The following is a 13,615-nucleotide window of genomic DNA, read 5'->3' on the forward strand; positions in this document are numbered from 1 at the left end:
CGCCATAGTCAGGCGGAGGGACATCCGACTCCGTCATCATCGACTGCGGGCTCGGATTCGACTTCTCCACAACTGTCAGTGCTGCTACCATTCAGTAGGGTGGACAAGTGTTCCCTCCATAATTTAAGTACATTCTGGACATCGGTCGCTAGATCGTCATGGTTGCTCTTATAGGTTTTCGCCCAACTTTTTAGTAACATTTTCGGGCCTCTTTCCAGTCGGTCAGCATTTCAAGTAAATACTTTTCGGCAAATACATACGTCTCGCTTCCCTTTTCAGCTCCCCATATCAATCCCACGAATTCAAATTTGTCAAATGGAGCGTTTTGCATTGACAGTGGCAATATGTAACAATGAGAGTGATGAAAATATATCAATATTTTATATATGTACATATAATACACAAAACTTATTTTTTTTCATACATTTTTATTTTAGCAAAGTTCTATTAACTCGTTTACAATAACGTTATCATTAGACCAATAAGCTTATCGCCTAGTTTGGGACAAAAATAACTACAACAGCCGATGAATATCGCCACAGCAATTAGAAATAAGAAAATTCCATAGAAATGGATTTTCATTTTCTTCTCGCGCAAACTGTCGCAGACTTTATCGTCCTGTTTAAAGCCAGGTACGGCATTATCTTCGTCCATAGTTAAGCTGTTAAGAAAGCGAGAACTCTTTAGGTACGTTTCGTAAAAATCTGAATTTTTTTAATGAAGTCAACTGTTTTTAGAAATAAAATAGAAAAGTCTTTATTTAAGCTTCAATTTACCACCTAAATTTGTTACTTACTTGGAGCGTATGCTTTTAGGAAATCGAAGAAGGTATTGTGTTTTATAATACAGTTCACTTTAACATCGATTCGTGTTGAAACATTAAAAAATTTACAAAAAGGGCAACATTTTTGTAAAACGTAAAAATAATATATTTGACATGATAATCACATGAATATATACATATATTTTATTTTAGAAATTGTCGAGTGTAAAGAAAATTTATAACTCCGTCGTCACGGAAAAAGCAGCTAACTCAATTTACTAAAATTTCACAGTAGAGCGAAAAACACACCATTAAGTAATAACTAAGCATCCGCTTAAAAAGGGAAAATACTGTTTTGTTATTTTGTTACCCTTCGTATACTTTATTTCTTTTCCTTAAAAAATTATTTTTTGCAAAGGTTTTACGTTATAAATGAGAAAGTTAGTTAGCAGCATTTGTTTCGTGCGACATGGGCGAAGTGCACTAAATTTCAAGTACCACTAATATTGAATATAGTGGAGTTTATATTTTTCCCCACTAAAGGTAGTGGAACTCATATTTTTTTTCACTATCACTAAGTGTGTTAGCGGTAGTGGAAAATATTTCTACCTAAAATAAATGCCTTTAGTGGTAATTAAATTTTTTTCCACTAAATCTTTGGAGTTTAGTGGTAATCTAAAAAATTCTCATTAATTTTAAAAGTAGTGTAATCAACAGATTTTTCTCCAAACCAAATATAGTAAGGTAAGTATCCCTTTTCTAGAGAATTTTTTTTAGAAATGTATCGGTATTTGGATACATATATGTATGTGTGTATATTTTTAACATAAGTATATATCAATTTACAATGTATTTCAATACAATTAAAATATTTCTTTAAGATAAAGGCAAACACAAATTTCTTCAAAAACTTACACGTACATCGTGTACAAAATTTAATATACTATAATATGTTTGTACTATGTTTGCCTCGATTAGAACAAGTTTTTAAAAATTAGCATCAAGCAGATTCTTTCTGCGGGGAGTGTTTACTATCCTCGCAAAAGAAAATATGGGCTCTAAAGGAGTAGAGGACTATTAAATGAAGAGTTGAAATAAATTTACATCATAAAATCATTATCTTACTTTTTGCCATTATCTTGGCCATTTTTGGCAAGTTTAGTCATCTGTTAGGCTGAACATATTCTCCTCATCAAGCTTATTAGTTGTATTATGAAATCTCCAAAAACGTAAATTTTTAATTACACCACTTTATTATAAACAACAAATTAACATCAATCATAGCGAACAGCAGACGTCGTCTTTATTCCCGAAGTTGATAGAGACGACTATACTAGTCCGAAAAGCTTTAGGCCTATTGGCATGTTGTCCTTTATGCTGAAATGTCGGGAAATATTGTTGGAGTTGCATGTTCGTAGGAAAGGGTTTTTATCACATCCTCTGCCTATCAACATGCCTATCAGGCGGGGAAATCCTGTAAGACGGCTTTGCAAAATGTGGTTGCGAGAATTAAAAATGCCATCAGTAGGAAATAATTCGCCTTAGGCATTTTTGTAGACGTTGAGGCTGCTTTGGACAATTCAACCTTCGATAGCATATACAACTCGGATCTAAGGCATGGAGTAGATTACGTGCCGGTAAATTGGATTCCTTCAATCGTTGTTGTCAAGCTCAACTAACGGAAGACCCAAGAAGCATGTAGCTTCTATGGGGTCAGTTCTTGTGGAATATTCTGTACGTTCTTTGTACTAAATCATACATTTATTTTCAATACTATTTAGCGATTATAAATACTAAAAAAAAATATTCAGCCATATCATGAGTTTCATTTTCCCCGAACCGTTTCACTTTTCACGTTTGGTTTACATGTAAATATTTACTATGGGCGGAATAAAAATTTTCGAGTGAAATTTTTTTCGGCCGAAACGCAGGATAAGGCAAATTTTTTTTCACCACCATGCAAAGACTTTTCCTCCTTTCTCTGTATCAAGAAGTTATTTTCACCGAAAAGTTCAGTTAGCCACTTTAAACATAAAACATTAAAATAGACTTATGCCACTATTGTTCATTTAATTTCAAATATTCCGAATTTGCTTAAATTTGTTTATTTCTAACTAACAATTAACAATTTTTAATACTAAATAAGCACTTTGTGTAAAAACAGCAACGATTTGCATGAATTTTAAGCAATAAATTTGCCTTCCTGTAGCAACAATGCAGCACCTGTGAATAAAATTTTAATTTATTTATTTTAATCCGCTGTTTTAGGTGCCTGTTAATTGCCAATTTAGCCACAATTAAATTTGTTTGAGTTGCTTGCACACAAAATAAATTAAAATTTCAACAGTAATTTAATTGGAAACTAAAATTTTGACAATAAACACGCAAGCGAAACTGCAATTATTTACCAAAGCAGTAAGCGAGCAAGAAGACGATATGATTATATAAGTACATAAATGAAATTGAGGTTACAAGTAATAGATACACAATTTACTCATTTTTTTTGGAGAGAGGTTATAACCGCAATTAGTTAATAAGTTAAAAAAATGTGTTACAACAATGTGAGTGTCAAACGAAAATATTTTGGAAGAGTGTTGCCAACTTTTTAAACTTCAAAGGTTCCAGTTTAGTATAGTGTGGTCTTAAATAAAACACAATAGTGTGGATGTCATGCGAAAGAAGTTATACAGAAGTAAAATATATGTTAGTTAATTAGTTAGGTGGCTGCTGTGTTGTAGTGATTAGCAGTGCGAGCTACTTCGGCCTGAGTTCAAGCCCTGGTCAATGCAACATCGCAAAAAATATAGAAAAAAGTTTTTTCTTAACATCGGTCGCTGCTCGGCAGGCAAAGCTCCAATATGGTTTTATATTTTCTAAAAGATAAGGAACTTGTTAAAAAATGGAATTCAAGTTAAATGAATTATTCAAATCGGTCGAAATGTTTTTGAAACTTTATATAGGAGGGTTGCCACTTATTTAAAAAACTAAACTCGATTTAAATTAAGCCACTTAGATAATTGAGATGTGTATCACGAAAGAATTAAAAACGTTATTGTTTGAAAATATTTTAAAGAGGGTTGCCGCCTGTTAAAAAAGTCCAATTTATACAAATTACAAACAAGTTTAATGAAATATTCAAATATGGAAAAAATTTTGGGTTTAAAATACTTTTGAATAGGCTTTACACAATATTTGTATATGATATACATACATACATATTTAAGTAGGAGTATGAAGCGAAGCCGTTTTATGAAACTCCTCCCTTTTTATGGAAGTTTTAGTTTTAAAATACTTTTGATTACGGTTACCATCTGTTCGAAGAATCATATCTATCTAGCTATGTATGCATCAAAATCTACTTTTGTATAGAAGAAGATGCGCAACACCCTCCAGAAAAAAAAAAAAAAAATCAACGGCAATTTTTAGCGACTTGAAACTTGCACTTTTTTTTATATCTAGTGAATTTTATATTAAATCTGAAACTTCGATTTGTATGGTACATGTTATTGAATGAACTATATTTTCATACAAAATTAAGGAAACAAATTTATGAATATAATATTAGGACAATGTGTATACTAACTTTTGACTCTGACAATACGAGTGGGCACTTTTGTGAAGGTAATCAAACTTCTACACCGTTCCTTCGAATTTTAAAAAATTAAATGCAAACCTAAAGAACTTAGCCTGTAGATAAAATAACGTTTTATTTTTCTGAAGTTAGAATCTTTTTATCGGTACAGGGTAATTTGAAATTAGAGAAACCGAAAAATGCGCGGCTTCTCTTCAATCAGAAAAAGCTGCACGGATTTAGATGCAATCAAGCACGTAGATATCTTTTAACTGTGACTAACATTTGGAATATCTCTTTAGTTTTGAAAAGGATTGCCATCTGTTTAAAATTTTAAGTTTAATTTTGGTGTTTTAACGCCATGCGGATTCACTTGTTATATAGCAATTTGGCTAATATAAAAAGAAGATGTTTCAATTCAGTCGCGTATGAGATCCACACACCTATTATTTGTTTTGTTTATATTTTCAGCTATCCTCAATATGAGGTGCGTTTTAAGAACGTTCGAATGACTACCTTTAGGTGCCCAAACCTAGCTAGAGATTATTTACAATGACAATATGACAATAGCGGCTATCCACAACATATCCATGGCAAAAAAACTTGTTCTGATCCAAAGCCTACTATTATTTTTATGATAACAAAAAGAGTATTTACATACATGGAACATCCGTAAGGCAGAATATGCCCACATGTATGTAGGTATGTATGCGTACTATATTCGATATTTCTATCAAACTATTTATATGCGAATTAAGTAAAAACCCAAATAATTTCACAGTCGAAAATCGAAAATAAATCTAATTAGAAAAATTAAATGTAATATTTCAAATAAAATTATTTTTTGTTGAGTTGGGAATAATATACTCAAAACCACAATGAACACATTTCCACTCATCGGTTGATATGCAAGTATCATAAATAAAAACTAAATGCATAAATAATTTTTTTTTAGTTAAGTTCTTTCAATGTTTGCGTAGATATTTGTTGTTTGTTTTTGTGAGCCGCTATCACTGAGTAGCTAGAGATGCCTACTGGCATTCCGTATTACCTGCATTCGATCCCGGGTACGAGCAACAACTAAATGAGAAAAAGACAATGGCAAACCTTCGAGTGTATTTCTGCTATGAAAAGGCTCCTCATAAATTCCATTTGCCGTTCAAAAGCGGCGCAAACCTGTAGGTCTCTTAATTTTTGTAACAATGTCAAGACGAACACCACAAATCGGAGGAGAAGCTCGGCCACGCACTTAGCAAAAGTGTAAGCGCCAAAATATTATTATTATTATTATTTTGTGTCTATCTATCAAATGAACTCGTGAAATTTGTAAGTCTCACATAGAATTTCGAATGATTTTGATGTGTATAGTATTCGTAACAGTATATATATTTGTGTGCACATTTTTTTGCGCTATATTATTCAGAAAACAACTACTATTATTCCAAGCTATTTATACCGTATACATATGTATGTATGTACGTATATATGTACGTGTCTATGACTGCATTAGTTGAGTTGATAAAATCAATTTTCACATTCCATTTTATAGCAGATACACCATTACAGTTGTGCTAATCATAAAAAAAAAATTTTAAATTGAAAGTCGAATGCGCGCTTGTGGTTCACCACACTCTACACACTGGCGAATTTAATTTAAATCTAATCATTTTGTAGAGAGAGCTTATGTGTGGGCAATGCCAAATAATTTGTGGTTACTGTGTGCAATTTTTCTGGTAAATAGTTTTAAGTATCATTTAGTTAAATTTCAAGCTTCAAGCTATACGTATCAGTGCGAACAAAATGTAAAAATATGTATATTGCATACAAATTTTTTAAACTTAAATAAAAAACTAATATATATAACAAAGCACTAAGCCGGAAGGTAGGCCGTTTTTAGCACTCATTTCCGATTTTCTAAAAATTAATGCAGTTATTTTGTGGTTGCCCAGAAAGTTCTCTTTTTGATGTAATTAATGCCAATTTATACCTGGCGTGATCCCTGCTTAAGGAAATATGACGAGAGACTGATAGGTCGACACGTTTACAGCAATTGGACACGTCCTTCCAGCTTTAGGCATGAATACCACTCTCACTGCCCTCAATATTTAGCTTATGAGGAGACCAGCCCTGTAAATAGTGGTTTTCTGTAGGATCAGAAATTTAATGACTTAATTTTCAATATCAATAATGTCTGTCAAAAAATCTGCAACTAACTTTAGAGCCGACTTCAGCAATATCTAGTTTCATCATTTTATCATCCGTTCACTAAAATCGGTAAGTGGATTTGAAATTCAGCAATAATCGCTATTTATTTTTGAATAAAAACCTATGGATGTAAAAAATGCAACATTTGTTTTCAAATAAATTAAAACAAATTGCAAAAGTGGGCATTTCAACAAATTTTTACGCTGACATGACAGTCTTTTTAATGCATGTTATTAAATTTAAGCTATTACAATTGACATGCTAATTAAATCAATTACAAACTTCCTACTTGACAAACAGCTAAAATATACACTAAATATTCCCTAATTGCTATTTTTTCGTTGGCCAATGGATGCAGCTTTTTCATAACTAATGTCGAATAACTTTTTTATTGATGCTCAATACATGTTTTTTGCATATATGTACGTTAGACTGCATCACCAAAAAAAGTTGCGGTTTTTTCGATGGGATTACAAAATCTATTATATTTTAAGACGTTCACAAACTATTTTGGAAACATATTAAGATTAAAGTGAGCTGGACCGATTTGAAAAATTGAGTTTTTTTAGGAATAAAAATAGTTTCTTAAAGAACTTTTTGAAAAAAGTTCCCTCAGATGAGAAAACAGATTAAAACAGCTTAAAAAATCTGCATAAAAATATTTCAAATTATTTTCAACGGAATCGTAATAATGAGATTTGTGATGCTGTTTTTTTACCTTTTTCAAAGATTGATTTACAAAAATTTTGAATAACTGAGCCAAAACTATTCTAATTTAGTCTTCTGAGGTGTCATTGGAAAGGTATTTTCCCACCGTTTTTATTTCTGTCCAAAAACGCCTTTCGCGTCTCAATTTTTATTTATTTTATTTTATTTCAAGTACCAACACATTTTAATTCAACTTTGAATTAGGCTCGTTCGTCCTACCTTTCTCTTTCATCGTTTGAATAAGTTTATTATCAAAGAAATAAAAAGGGTGAGAAAATACCTTTCCAATGACACTTCACAAGCCTAAATCGGAAGAGTTTAGGTTCAGTTATTCAAGTTTTTCTTATACCAATTTCTGGAAAAAATTAAAAGAAAACAGCATCACAAATCTGAATATTGCGATTCCGTTAAATTTTTTTTTCTAATCTTTTAAAACTATTTTTATGCAAATTTTTTTAAGCTTGACCCGTTTTGGCATTTTAGGGGTATTATAATTCCAGTGGAAAAACAGTACCGATTTTTTTTTTTTGTATGTGGAGTGATGCAGTCTAATGTAGATACATGCATATGCACATAAGTAAATATGTATTGCATACGACATTTTAAACGCATAAATTTCGAATTACAACTAAATATGTATAGGTACATAACTTGTTTTGCTGCACTGAAAGCTATTTATAGAAAGTATCTATTTGTAATTGTATGTATTGAAAAGTATTAGTTATAAATTTGCTATGAACATGGCGTATAAGTAACATTTTCATAATGCAAACTTAAAATCAATAAATAATATAAAAAAGCTCCACGCTTTTAATTTTCAATCTCATAAATNTCGTCTATTTCCGCTGTAGCGAACGTAGTACATAGGGCGACATCTAGATGTCATCTACCTCGCCCTATTCACTACAGATGTCGCCCTATGCACTAGACTTTTTATAGGAACTTTGCAAAGCAAAGGTTTTATGGTGTCGGACACACAACATTGAAAGTTTCTGGATCCACAACCTTGAAAGTTTCTGGAGCCACAATGCAAGTTGATAAAAGCGTTGTAAAATAGATATCTTGGCGGGACTACCTAGATTTTTACTGATTCATTTACCTACTGAATGAAAGAGATGTTGAAAACGAAAAGAATAATTCATTTGACATGAAACGCGAGAAATACAGAACCCCGAAATTTGGATTCAAAGTGAACTTGGGCCATTTTCACTTGGAAGTGAATTTCAGGACCTGCCTGAATAACCGTACTTGTTTAATAAATTTTGTGCAAGAACAGTATAATAACGAAAAATCGGGTAGCAATTGAAAACACAACAAGCTTTTATAGTGAGGCAGAGTTATTTTTCATTTATTTTGTTGGCCTTTTTTGGAATAAAAATATTTAAACATCAAATTACCAAATGTGTGACAATGAATCTGTGTAGATTAAAAAAGGCGAAGCTACTGTAAAATTCAAAAGGTTGTGATGAAGTCGAAATCCCGAAAAATTTCGGGATCGAGGGACGTGGAGTTCTACATCCCGAAATCCCGGGCTTGTTAACCCTCCGATGAGTGACAGTGCCGATGACGTTAGATTCGTGAGAAGGTCCTTAGGGACCTACAAAGAGTTGCTCGATGTTTCGACTGTACATGTGCAACTTCTTTGGTATTTATGTTGTCTTTTGATTAAATTAACGTCCTGCATATATATTAGGAATGAAATAATTTGAACAACAAGTGAAAAAAAAATCAAAACATGAAGACAAGTAACTTGTTATTTCTTCTAAAATTGTACAAGGTCCCTAGGGACCTTCTCACAAATCGAAGGGTTAACATATTTCGGAATATTGAATACCCTAGTATATACGTATAAACGTTATCTACGACCCAAAATTGAGTTTACGCGTATCGGCGTTTATTTGTGTAATTTTAGCATTTTAAATTTAGCAATTGACATTTATACACAAAACTACAGAAATTATCTATGTTCTCCACGATTCCAGATCCAAAAATACTCGTTTTAATATTATATAGAGAAGCGTGCGATCATATGACAACGCCACTAAAAACTGCTTTACAGGCATGTCATTTTTGCAAGCTGTTAAAACATCGAAATACCGAACGCCAAACAGCGGGGAAAATACGGCACAAAAAAACCCCGAAACGTTTAGCGTCCCATATAAATTAAGAGGACAATTGTCGTAAAAAGGGAACTGTCCTTTACAACACAGGACGAATGGTCACCATATACATAAATGTATTTCCAATAAAATCTCCCTAAAATTAAAAAAAAAAACTGAGCGCCCCTCAAAATAATCACTAAAATGAAAATGTTAACCAAGAAATGTGCGCGCTAATTGACATAAAGATGTATGCATGTCCGTCCGTACACTTCTTTAAGCCTCCATTACCCTTTCAAGTACTTTAACGCCATTAAGCTCTCTTTCTACTCAGCACAAACAATTAAACTCTCGTAAAATGCGAGTGCGCAAGTAAGTAGTAGTATGTAAATATGTAGTTGTGACTGTGTGTACATACATATAAACCGCTGCATTCAAAATAATTTCACACTAAATGCTCCAGGCAATTAAATGCTTAGACTTTGAGTTTTAAGCACATAATTCTTATAATGACCATTCGACATTCAGCCAGCGCTGGGTCAACCACTCAACACGCAGTTACGTATTCATGCAGAAGCGAACAGCGGAAATCAAGCCTGCAAATGTACTTACGCGTACATGCATACACACAAACAGACTGCCATTCAACAGTCAACATTCACTGCAAAACTGTTACGTGCTAGCTAAATTGTGCCAGCGAAAATAATTTTCTTCAAGTTGTAAAATTAAATGATTAAAAGCGAGTCGGAAAATTGCGGTCGGAAAATGTGCTTTTGTACAGCAGCACAATTGCAATTTCTATGCAATGTTGTAATGTAATATACATACATACATATGTATGAGTACGTGTACGTGTGTGTGTGTGTGTGTGTGTGTGTGTAATTTTCGCGCGTAATTTCAACACTTTATCTAACAGTGCACCATTGCCATCAACAACAATGGCAGCTGTCAACAAAACACCATAACTGAAATAAAGTACACAAGGTGTTGAATGTGTTGCAAGGAGTTATTACATACATAGGTGGCATGTATGTATGTAGGTATGTATCTACATTGTTGGCACAAAAGTGCACGCATACTTAATGAACTTTTAAAAGCACGTACGTACACTTAGTACACACGTAGTTAAGCACATACTATGTACATGCATAGCTATGTATGTATGTATGTACGTCAATGTATTTTTGTGTGACTGCAAGACTAATGGAACTTTGTGTGCCAGATGTGAGCCATTGTATTTTTTCTCAGCAGATTTCTGGAATTTCCAACAGCATTTGGGTAGCATTTAAAACTATTATTTTATTTTGGGTAAGTCAGTAATTCCCTTTTTTGTTTTTCATTTTCCCTATTTTTTTTTTGTTTGCTTCCCACATCAGCAGAGAAAATTTATGTCAAGCGTTGTTAAGGGTCCTTGTCACCCCAAAGCCACAAAAGAAATCTGTTTTCACTGTGACACACAGATTCTAAGTAATTGCCCGCGAATTTGGTTCAAAAGCTGCTTTTGAAGTTCGAGTTAGAAATTTAGCAATCCATAGAGTGAGTGATAAATATGTTCAAATACGCGGTGGGGTTGGGTGTTTTATGGTTGGAATAGGTGCAGTTGCATGAATAAAATACGGAAAATAGAGTAAAAGTCGCAAACACACGTAAAATGCAATACATTAACACTTTTCTTGGTACCTGAAATAAATCGTACTTATTTCGGTTACTTGGACGATAATTGAAGGTGTTCACGGTGCTTGGTTGTGAAACAAGTTACCGGCGTAACTTTGACATACAAACTTACATATGGGTTATGATTTTTCTGACCCTTTATTGACAATATGATCTACACCGCCAAGACCAAGTAAGTACCTATCGACCAAATGTTTATTATCTTCAACTCAAGTGAAAGCCAAAGTTATTATTTTAGACGAGATTTTCTCACGTATACTCTGTATCGATGGGAGAGTGATCCTATTTATATAGATTTTTTATAAGGTTGCCACCTGTCTAAAAAACTGTTCATAGGATTAAAATATGTGGTGTCAAATGAAAGGGTCTAGCCTCTAGAAAAGCACTAATGTTTTATTTTTTAGAATAGGGTTGCCACCAGTTAATAGAATTACTATATTCAATCATAATAAGCGTAGGCATTAGTTCTGCACCGTCACTGTCAAACGAAAGATTTAGCTATGCAATAATGTATTATTTTTCTGAGTAGGGTTGCCACCTACTAAAAAGTTAAACGATTTTCGCCGTCCTTTAGAATGCAAAATGAGATACCAAATAAAAAGGCATAGCCTTCGCATGTACAAAAGCTTTAATTTTTTAGTTGGGTTGCCACTTATTTAAAAATTATTACATATCTTCTATCTATACATAGTATAAAGGAAAGTCGAGTTTTTTGTACGTGCTAATATAGGAGGCTGGGTCCGTGCGCAGAAGTGGAAAACTTTTGACTGCCATTCACCTGGGAGTGGCCAGAAGCGATTCTTGTGCGTACGGTTCAAATCGCAGCTCACAACGTCCGGATATTTATATCCACGTATCCTCTGGGTAGCAACCAAACACCCGTTTGGGAGCGAGCTAAAGTGAGAAGGCGTAAAACTTCGCGTGCGCTGGGTTTGGGTCCCGCCACGTTAAAACCCCGCCCAATGAAAAGAAGCATACAGCCTCGGATGAGACCCCCTTTTTCTGATGACGACCACGGCAAACGTATAAAGGACTATGATTTAAGGGTATGCATCTGGAATATCCGGACCCTTAATGCGGGAAGGTGCCTCTGCCCGGCTGGTTGATGTCCTCGGGAAGACAAAGGCTGACATCACCGCCATCCAAGAAATGCGAAGGACGGGGCAAGGTAAAGTGAAGCCTTGCAACGTCTACTACAGTTGCCACGTAAAGGAGCGCAAATTCGGTGTTGGATTCGTGGTAGGAGAGAGACTCCGTCGCCGAGTACTGGCGTTCACCCCGGTGGACGAACGTCTAGCCACAATCCGCATCAAAGCTAGATTCTTCAACATCTCGCTCATCTGCGCCCATGCCCCGACGGAAGAGAAGGATGAGGCGTCCAAGGATCTCTTCTATGAGCGCTTGGAACGTACATATGAGCACTGCCCCCGACACGATGTCAAAATCGTGCTTGGCGATTTTAATGCCAAGGTGGGCAAGGAAGGGATCTTTGGCGCCACTGTCGGAAAATTCAGCCTCCACGACGAAACGTCCGATAACGGACTGGAAATATGGTAATATGTAGTACTAGGTTCCAGCATAAGAACATCCACCAAGCTACATGGCTGTCTCCAGATCGAAAAACGAGAAACCAAATCGATCATGTTGTGATAGACGGAAGGCATGCTTCAAGCGTTTTGGACGTACGTACACTCCGAGGACCAAACATCGACTCGGACCACTATCTTGTTGTAGCCAAGCTACGCACCCGCCTCTGTGCAGCAAAAAATGTGCGCCCAACAATGCAAGGAAAGCTTAACGTCGAAAAGCTGCAATCACAACAGCCGGCCAATTTATTCGCCACTCGACTCACACACCTGCTCTCTGAGAGCACTCTTCAACAATCCGACGTACGCGAGCAGTGGAACCACATTTCCCGATCATTAAGTACCGCCGCCGAAGAAGTAGTTGGATTTCAGCGAGCCCGAAAGAACAACTGGTACGATGAGAAATGTCAAGAAGCTGCAGAGAAAAAAGATGCCGCCTACAGGGCCACGCTGCGATCGGGCGCAACGCGAGCCATGTGGGACCGTTATAGGGTACTGAAGAAGGAAGCGAGACGTATTTGCCGCAATAAGAAGAGAGAGGCCGAAATACGTGAGTGCGAAGAGCTTGAGATGCTGGCCGACAGGAAGAACGCCCGAAAATTCTACCAGAGGGTTAGGCGACTTACGGAAGGTTTCAAGACCGGGGCGAACTCCTGTAAGAACAACAATGGCGACCTAGTGACCGATGTCCAGAATATACTTAAATTGTGGAGGGAACACTTTTATAACCTACTGAATGGTAGCAGCGCTGAAAGTAGTGAGGAAGACGAACCCGAGTCCCCAGTCGATGATGATGGAGTAGCTGTCCCACCGCCTGACTATGACGAGGTACGTATAGCGATTACGCGGCTGAAAAACAACAAAGCTGCTGGAGCTTACGGCCTGCCAGCCGAGCTATTCAAGTACGGCGACGAGGAGCTGATTAGGTGCATGCATCAGCTCGTATGCAGAATATGGTCAGATGAACGCATGCCCGACGACTGGAATTTAAGTGTGCTCTGCCCAATCC

The sequence above is a fragment of the Rhagoletis zephyria genome, unplaced genomic scaffold (assembly GCF_001687245.7).
Source record: "Rhagoletis zephyria isolate East Lansing unplaced genomic scaffold, Rhagoletis_zephyria_1.1 Rzeph_scaffold_01072, whole genome shotgun sequence".
Lineage (NCBI taxonomy): Eukaryota > Metazoa > Arthropoda > Insecta > Diptera > Tephritidae > Rhagoletis > Rhagoletis zephyria.